The sequence below is a fragment of the Podarcis gaigeae genome (genome assembly GCF_964106915.1).
Source record: "Podarcis gaigeae genome assembly, chromosome: 12".
NCBI lineage: Eukaryota > Metazoa > Chordata > Lepidosauria > Squamata > Lacertidae > Podarcis > Podarcis gaigeae.
The window spans coordinates 3482464-3491905 of record NC_139688.1 but is presented as its reverse complement, the minus strand read 5'-3'; the positions used below and the strand labels follow the sequence as shown (position 1 = coordinate 3491905).

Below are 9442 nucleotides of genomic sequence, written 5' to 3'. Positions count from 1 at the left end.
AAATTTTGCCAGTTGCCATGGAAATCAACAAGAGATAATGTTATATATATATGCACACAGGATTTTTTTTAAAAAAAAAGGAGGAAAGGAGAGGTCAAATTTTCTTCTCTCTCAAAATGCAGCAAGCTAGTCGTGTGTCTGTGTTTGTGTATGAGAACTTTGATCTTGTGTTTTATTTTATATTGTGTTTTTATGCTGCGAGCTGCCCTGAAATCTGCGGATGAAGGGCAGTATACAAATAATAATAATAATAATAATAATAATAATAATAATAATAATAGGCATGCAAAAAGTCTCAGCTTCGGTCCTCTACAGAGACTCCCTGTCTGAGCCCCTGCCGGGCTGTGAGGACAATATTGGGCCTGCTCAGCCTCTGCCAACCTAGTGCCCTCCAGATCTTTGGCAGCTGCAAAACATCTGGAGTGCACCAAGTTGGCAAAGGCTGGGCCTGACTTGGCTAGCTGGACCAGTTGCCCAAGTCCTTGCAAGGCGGCTTCCTCTGTTCAACTACAATTCCCAGGGTTCCTTGGGGCAGGAGCTACAGGTGACCAGGTGCCACACACAAATTGGGTTCCTGCGTCTTTATTTAGGCAGCAGATGAGAACATCTGGGCCTGTCTGCTTCTTCCCACCCCGGTTGCCATGATGCTGTTGCTACGTGGGATGAGAAGCTAACAAAAGGGCTGGTCACCTGACCAGGGGCTGGGAGACAGGCAGGCCAACCGGCCAATCCAGGCCATTTTTGCTACCAGGGCACCCGACCCCTGCGTCTCCTTATAAGGGGGCTCTGAGGAGAGGCAGGGTGGCCTAGTGGTTAGAGCGTCGGCCCAGGACCCGAAGAGACACAGGTTCGAATCTGACCTTGGCCACAAAGCTGGGTGACCCTTGCCGCTGCTCAGCCTCGCCTACTTTACAGGGTTGTTGTGGCGATGAATTGGGGAGGGGGTGAAAAGCTACGTATGCCCCCTTGATATCTTTGGAGGAAAAGGTATAAACCTTATACATATCTCAATGTTTGCTGCTTCCTGAAATGGCAGTTTGGGAGGGGGGCGAGCCTCCATCTTGGAGCCCGAAGGCACCGATTGGGAGTGGGGGAGAATATAATAATTTAATAATTAATAATAATTTGTTATTTATACCCCGTCCATCTGGCTGGGCTTCCCCAGCCACTCTGGGCGGCTTCCAAGAAAATATTAAAATACTGTAATACATCAGACATTAAAAGCTTCCCTAAATAGGGCTGCCTTCATATGTCTTCTAAAAGTTTGGTAGAATAATAATATGAGGGGTCCCACTTGCAAACTGGGGAGCAACTGAGGTTGAGCGAGAGAAAAGGCAGACCATGTTAGCTTGCCTACTGTCTTTTGGGTTGGAGAAGGCCAGGCTGGTTAATACTGGCTATAAATAATACCCTTGGGGTGTCAGTTCTGTTCCTGATCTCCACATCAACATGCCATGAAGGTCAGACAACAGACAGCATGAACTGGCCAGTGCCACTGTGATTTCCTTCCAACTATATCTTATGCCAACTATATCTTTGCCAAACGGGCTGCTTCGAACTACAACTCCCATGATGCTCTGCTCACCTGCTTGGCAATTTCTGTGAGGATACCATCAGGGCAAACCCAAACATAGCCTGTTGTCAAATTTCTCAAACGCAGGTGAATAACAAAGGGAATCTGCCCTGGTGATTTCTTCCACCTATCCATCAGGCTAACTATTTGCATCCCAGCTAGTTGTTACAAAAACTGGTTGCCTGAGTTAGCTTTTTTTATTCCTCCTCCCTCCTCCTCCAACTCTTTTTCCTTTTGTGCTGTGTCTGTCAGACTATTAGCTTGCAGGCAGGGCTGTGTTTTTTTTAAATCTTCCTGCAAACATCGTCCTCTCCCTAGGGAACGGCAGTCCTGTGTTGGACAGCAGGGAATTTCCAACAGCTTCATAAAACTGAGTTTTCCAGGAGTCGTTTGGGGAAGAAGCTATTGTCACAGGCAGATATAGGGCAGAGCAACTGGTTTCACAGCACAGCAAGTATGACATAATGAATTGAGCAAAAGGGAAGGTGAGAGGCTTGGGTGGGTACCAATTTTTGGCCTTGCACAGAGCATCACTAAAATTTGAAAGACCGAAGTCGTCCCCCCGCAACCCAACAAAGGCACATTGACCCTCAGCACATTGCAAAGGATCTTTGGGTGCCTTTACGGGGTCTCACACCGCTTCTCTGGCGTCCCCAATAATACTGCAGCCTGCAAGCGATCGCTTTGGTCATCTGTGTGGTCATCCCAGCCGTGTCAACACATCCTAAGGTAAAGGTAAAGGGACCCCTGACCATTAGGTCCAGTCGTGGCCGACTCTGGGGTTGCGGCACTCATCTTGCTTTATTGGCCGAGGGAGCCGGTGTACAGCTTCTGGGTCATGTGGCCAGCATGACTAAGCCGCATCTGGCGAACCAGAGCAGTGCACAGAAACACCATTTCCCTTCCCGCCAGAGCGGTATCTATTTATCTACTTGCACTGGTGTGCTTTCGAACTGCTAGGTTGGCAGGAGCAGGGACCGAGCAACGGGAGCTCACCCTGTCGCGTGGATTCGAACCGCCAACCTTCTGATCAGCAAGTCCTAGGCTCTGTGGTTTAACCCATACAACACATCCTAGAAGGCTTTAAAAGAGGGTTGGACCAAATCACAGAAGGAGAAAAGGGCTATCGACGGCTACTAGACTCAGCCTCCAGAGGCAGCAATGATTCTGAATATCAGGTGCTAGGAACCGCAGGAAGGGAGATCGCTCCTGTGTTCGAATCCTGCCCGCGGGCTTCCCACAGGCATCTGGGAGAACAGGATGCTGGACTAAATATGCCTTTGGTCTGATCCAGCAAGCTCTCCTTATGTACTCACCCTACTTTGCAAATAATTCTGCCCCCGCATAAACTGCCAGCACAAGGGACTCCACCGGGACCCCCATGTGAGGGTTAGGGGACCGTAACCCTTGCTGTGGTCACAATCCAGATTCAGGGCCTGGAGTTTGTAGTTTACCGGGCAAAGGAGAGGTCCCATGGAAACATGAAAGGCCTCCTTTTTTTGCAATGCAAGGTGCGAGCACAGGGGGCTCAGTTCTGGAACTGCAGTGGGTCCTGTTCCCCTTGTGTTGGGGACCCCGATCCTGATCACACCCTATTGGCTGTCTTTGGGGGGGAAAGTGAGTGACCCTGAACTTAAGAAGCAGATTGATGCAGATCAGGTGATGTGCAGTGCGGCCGTTACTCAGAATTCACTGAGTGGCCCCTCAATTTCCCCCCCTTTTTCCTCCCTCTGCCTCCCACCGCAGAACTAAACCCCAAAGAGTAGCCAAAGCCCAAGGGTCAGGCCTGCGTCTTCCACTCCTGCCTCGAAGGATCCTTTTCCCCATCCTTTTGCACAAGCAACACACCCGATTCGACTCCAGGAGGGCAAGAGGCAGCCATTCTAAGGAGGACGGGAGAATTCTAGCAGCGGTTGCAAGCGGACTTGGTGCTGAGGGCACAGCTGAGAGCTGAGCGAGGGCAGCATGACCCCCAGAGCCAAAAAAAGGGGGGGTCTGGAAATGCGGGGGAAGGAGCTAGCCTCGTTAAAAAAATAAAAATAAACGAAGTACAAATGGTGGCACCTGCACACTTAATTAGTACCCGAGGCGGACGGGCAGATCTGCAGACTCGCTTCCCCCTGTGTGTTCGCCTCTTAGACCCAACCCAATTTTCAAAAATTATTTTCCTGCTCCCCTGGACCTTTCTGCTCACCCCCCCCCCACCCAAAGCTTTTTAGGAAGTTCAAAAAAAAAAAAATCAGAATAAATGACACCAAAAGGGGTGTAGGAAACCCCTTCTGGCCTTTTCAAAAAACAGTGGCAGAGGTCCAGATACCTTTGTGGGTTCCTCCCTTGTTGGCTTTATATTAAAAAGAAAAAAAGCTCAGACAGACAGACAGACGGATAGATTTCTGAGCATTCCACCTCCACCCACCTCGTCCAACACCTTCCTTGAGCCCGTCTGACTCACTGCAGCAAGCAGAGAAAGCAGTTGTCTGTTTTGGCAAAGGTCTGGCCTCAGAAGGAGGCCTCTAGGCCACCAAGCATCCACTGCCCTCCAGGGACCAGGAAGGAACAGGTGAATCCGGCCAGGTCCCCGGTCTTCACCAGGAGAACCAGTCACCGGTCCAGAATGCGAGCAAAGTCTTCCCTCTTGGTGTTGCCCTCGTTCTTGAGGTCAGCGAAGACCTGTGTGAAGTAGTGGGGGTTAGCGTTGATCCGAAGCATCTTGGCGCTCATGGCGTTGATGATGCGCAAGCAGCGGTTCCAGAAGACGTCTTTGGAGGCTTCCACCAGGAAGGGCTTCAGCGGGTAGGAGATCTCGTTGCCCATGTAGGAGTAGGAAAGGTAGAGGCAGGTGAGGAGCGCGGCCTGCAGCTCGTGCTCGCTGGCCACCGCGTCCCCGTCAATCATCTCGCGGCACAGCAGGTAGACGAAGACCACGTTGGCCGGGGTGACGAAGGCCTGGTCTTGCCAACCCTGCAACAGCAGGGAACGGTCCACGCTGCGAAGCCACAGAATGGGCTCGGTGGGCGACAGGTGCTTCAGGCGGAAGCAGCGGCGGCACAAGAACTCGCCCAGGCACTTCAGCAACTCGCTGGTGGACGCCTGGACAATCACCCGCCGGGGGGACGACGTGGGGCCTCCGCCCACCACGCCGGGCTTGAGCGTGCCGGAGGAGCGCTTGGAGCTGAGGGGTGCCAGCGGCGGCTCGGCCCCGTCGAAGCTGGCGAGGTTGGCGCAGGAGAGGGACTTCTTGACGTTCTCGTGGTTCAGCTGGGCGACGTCCTTGGCATGGCCGTAGTTGCCGTTGTTCTTCGAGGGGCCCTTGCTGCCTCCGCCGCCCCGCGACCCCTTTTTCTTGGTCGAGGCCACTAGCCGTTTCCAGGTCAAGGCCGGGATGAACATGGAGTGTCTCTTGAGCCCCTTCTCGGCCTTCTGCCCGCCGCCGCCGCTGCCCTTGGCGCCCGCCAGGCCGGGGTAGTGCGCCAGCGAGCTGGAGGAGCCGTCGTCGTAAAGGCTGGTTTTCCGCAGGCCCGGAGAGAGGGACAGCACGGTCCCCATGGCGTCAGAGGGAAGGGAAGGGGAAAGAGGGGGCGCTGGGATGGAGCGGGCGAGCGAGGGGCAGAGTCAAAGCACCCCAGGCCCACTACAAGCGACCACCAGCAGGAGCCCAGGCCTCATGGCCGGATTCTGCCTCGGCAGGGGTGTTCTAGCCTGGCTTGGCAGTCTCCTCCTGCCTTGCAAGGGATGGGCTGCCGGACCAACGTGGCCAAACACACCTAGCTGGGGAGACTTATCGGTGTTGCCCCAGCGTCGTGGCCTCAGTGCCTGTGGCGGTTCTCATCCTGCACCTGCTACTACAGCCCACCCATTTGCAAACTTGCACAGGACCAGCCTCGGCTTCCAGTGCGCACCTTTGCTGCGTCCTGGGAAGAATTCCGGCTTTTGCAACTCAGTTTCCAGCCACTGCAAAAAGCGGCGGCGCTCCTTTGACGGCCAGGCGGATTGCAAAGGTTGCAGGTGTCGTGTGTGTGTGAGGGAGGGGGTGCCTCTTGCCCCCCCCCCCCCAGATGGGGGAAATCCTTGCTGGTCAAAGCTGCTGGTTGGAGACAGGGCGCGCGCAGACGTCCCCAAGCGTTGCTGCGGAAAGCTGCTGTTGCAAAACCCCAACTGCAACTGGGGAAGCCGGTGGGAATCGAGTCCCTTCCCCCCACCCCCACTGACCTCTTTTTTAAAAAAAACCTAGATCCTGTCCGATCGGTCCCCAGACGGACTCCTCCTCCCGCCGCCGCCGGGGGGCGCCATGCCGTTTCCCTTCTCGTTAGTCCCTGGAAGAAGGCGCTTCTGCTGCACCCCTGGGGCTGCGTGTGGGGGGGCTCCTGGCTCCCCGTCCCCCCCCCTCGTCTTCCTTGCAAACGGCGGATGGGGCCCCCGGGGCGGTCAGATCCTGCGCTTTCCCGACCACCACGACGCTGCTGCCGCAGTCGCGCCCGGCCGCCCCCTCTCCGGTGCCATCCAAGAGGAGCGATGGGGCTCTTGTGGGGCGGAGAGGAAAATCCGGATTTCCCCCAGGATAGCTGGTGGTGGTGGGGTTTAAGGGAGGGGGGGTTGAGGAAGCGTGCAGATGCGCAGAGCCTCCGCCGCAGGAAGGATGCTGAGAGCCAAACGCCGGTTAGAAAGGAGGGCGAGCTGTGCAACCCGGGATCCTCTTCCAGCAGTGCGGATGGTCCATGTTATTTGGGGCTGCGGGGTCTGGATGCGACCGATCTCCCTCCGGGGCTCCTCGCCGGCGGCTGCCTTTGGACTCGCCGCCTGTCTGGCAGCGTCGGATGGGGATGAAGCAATGAGATGCAAAAGGAGGGGGGGAGAGGAGGGAGGGAAAAGGAGGAGGAGGAGAGGGATGGTCCAGGGATGCTGAGCGCCCAGGATGCCAAACGCGCAGGCAAAGAGGATGGAGGCAGCCTCGTCTCTCGGGCTCCCCCAGCTGGCCCACCGCGGGAATTGCAAGGGGGCTGCCCGGAATGCCGAGTCACAGCGCCGGCCCGTCCCTCTTAGAATGACAGGGGCACCCCAAGGGTCATCTAGTCCAACCCGCTGCAATGCAGGACTCTCAGATGAATGATAATGGAATTATAGAGTCGGAAGGGACCCTTAAGGGTCATCTAGTCCAATGTTTCCCAACCTTGTGCCTCCAGCTGTTTTTTGAACTACAACTCCCATCATCCCTGACTAGCGAGAACAGTGGCAAGGGATGATGGGAATTGTAGTCCAAAAACAGCTGGAGGCACAAGGTTGGGAAACACTGATCTAGTCCAACCCCTGCAATGCAGGAATCTCAGCTGAATGATAATGGAATTATAGAGTTGGAAGGGCCCCTTAAGGGTTATCTAGTCCAAACCCTTGCAATGCAGGGATCTCAACGCAAACATCCATGCTGTATGGCTGCTTAATAATAATAATAATAATAATAATAATAATAATAATAATAATAATAATTTATTTGTACCCCGCCCATCTGGCTGGGTTTCCCCAGCCACTCTGGGTGGCTTCCAACAGAGTGTAAAAATACATCAAAATGTCACACATTAAAAACTTCCCTGAACAGGGATGCCTTCAGATGTCTTCTAAATGTCAGGTAGTTGTTTATCTCCTTGACATCTGATGGGAGGGCGTTTCACAGGGTGGGTGCCACTACCGAGAAAGCCCTCTGCCTGGTTCCCTGTAACCTCAGCTTCTGGCAATGAGGGAACCACCAGAAGGCCCTTGGAGCTGGACCTCAGCGTCCAGGCTGAACGATGGGGGTGGAGACGCTCCTTCAGGTATACTGGACTGAGGCCGTTTAGGGCTTTAAATGTAAGCAACAACGCTTTGAATTGTGCTCGGAAACGTACTGGGAGCCAATGTAGGTCTTTCAAGACCGGTGTTATATGGTCTCGGCAGCCACTTCCAGTCACCATTCTAGCTGCCGCATTCTGGATTAGTTGTAGTTTCCGGGTCACCTTCAAAGGTAGCCCCACGTAGAGCGCATTGCAGTAGTCCAAGCAGGAGATAACCAGAGCATGCACCACTCTGGCAAGACAGTCTGCGGGCAGGGAGGGTCTCAGCCTGTGTACCAGATGGAGCTGGTGGACAGCTGCCCTGGACACAGAATTGACCTGCGCCTCCATGGACAGCTGTGAGTCCAAAAAACCTCCAGCAAAGAGGAGTCTGCTGTCTCCCGAGGGAGTCCTTCCATGCCACTGCCTTAACTGGCACTGGGTTGCCCAAGAGGCAGGCTGAGCATGTGCAGAATTGTTTTTGGGGACATGTGTCCCGTGCTGTTGCAGGGGACGCCGCAACAATGCTGTAGAATGGAGCAAGAGAGATGGGGAGGCGCCAAATTTCAGTGCCGCCCAGGACGCCACTGGAATTTGAAAGCCCAAAGCCTGTGAGTGGTGTGCGCATCGGGCAGAGTTTTCCAAAGTTTTCATGTTGGTGGCACACTTTTTAGACACGCGTCATTTCACGACACAGTAATTCAGTTTTACTAGCAAACCGGAAGCTAAACCAACCCCTTTCCAGCCCCAGAAGGAACGTGGGGAGCATTCGTGCAACACACCTACACACTGCAGCCGGCACACTAATGTGCCATGGCGCACAGTTTGGAAAGCTCTAGCTTAAGGCAAAGCAGGGAGACACAGTGCAGTGATCGGAGTGCCAGACTAGAATTGTAGAGAATTGCTGAAAAAAATGTTTTCAGCAGACACCAAAAAGAGTGCATCTGCCTGATGTCAACAGGCAGGGAGTTCCACAGTTTTCCAGTGATGCTGATATTATTATTATTATTATTATTATTATTATTATTATTATTTAAAATACAGAGGTACCTCGGGTTACATACACTTCAAGTTACATACGCTTCAGGTTACAGACTCCGCTAACCCAGAAATGGTACCTTAGGTTAAGAACTTTGCTTCGGGATGATAACAGAAATCGCATGGCGGTAGCGGGAGGCCCCACTAGCTAAAGTGGTGCTAAAGAACAGTTTCAGGTTAAGAATGGACCTCCGGAATGAATTAAGTTCTTAACCAGAGGTACCACTGTACAGTAATGCACCAAACATTAAAAGCTTCCCTAAACAGGGCTGCCTTCAGATGTCTTCTAAAAGTCTGGTAGTTGTTTTTCTCTTTGACATCTGGTGGGAGGGCGTTCCACAGGGTGGGCGCCACCACCGAGAAGGCCCTCTGCCTGGTTCCCTGTAACTTGGTTGTGTTCATAAACACCCTGCAAAGCAATCGGTCTGAATGTTCAACAACCAGGTTGTCTGGAAGCGATCTGGGTATAAATGGAACGTTTAAACCTCCTTCAGCCTCCTTCTTTCCAGCCCTGGGTGATCTATTCTAGAAGGATCAGCACCAGGAAGGTGATATTTGGAAGTAATTAACTCTTGGGGGGGGGGGAGAAGAAGAAGAAGAAAAAACCCTCTTCCGCAGTAAAAATAGGCTCCTGCCTTCTGCTTGATTTTTCTATTTTGGTGGCGCCTTTGTCAGCCAGGAGAAGAAAGGGGAGGGAAGGAGCTGACGATATAAACAAGAAAACAAGCCCTTTTCCTTTTAATGTTAAAAGAGATGGTATATATCTAAAAGAGGACATTTCAGGACTAGGAGAGAGTTGCATAATCGTATGTGGGCTGGCCATATGAGGGATAATTGAATGGGAAGAAGAGAGGGAGAGCAGCAAAGAGTCCCAAACAGCTGCTCCTGAACCATTTTTAGAGGATGTATCGGTGAGAAAGGGCAAAGGTGATGGGCGGCGGAGAGAATCAATAGGGGGAGAGGGTCCTACAAAACAAATTGGCAAATTTGGAAGTGCTGCAAGATCGCTTTGTGACAGTCGAAGCCAAGG

The 9442-nt window shown here is 53.0% G+C and overlaps 1 pseudogene across 1 annotated transcript; it reads right to left on the bottom strand.

The window, feature by feature from the left end:
- Positions 1-2637: 2637 nt before the first annotated feature.
- On the bottom strand, positions 2638-5276 carry LOC310828611 (cyclin-dependent kinase 5 activator 1 pseudogene; annotated as a pseudogene). Its single transcript has one exon. The product of its transcript is annotated as a cyclin-dependent kinase 5 activator 1 pseudogene (transcript).
- Between the last annotated feature and the right edge of the window lie 4166 nt (positions 5277-9442).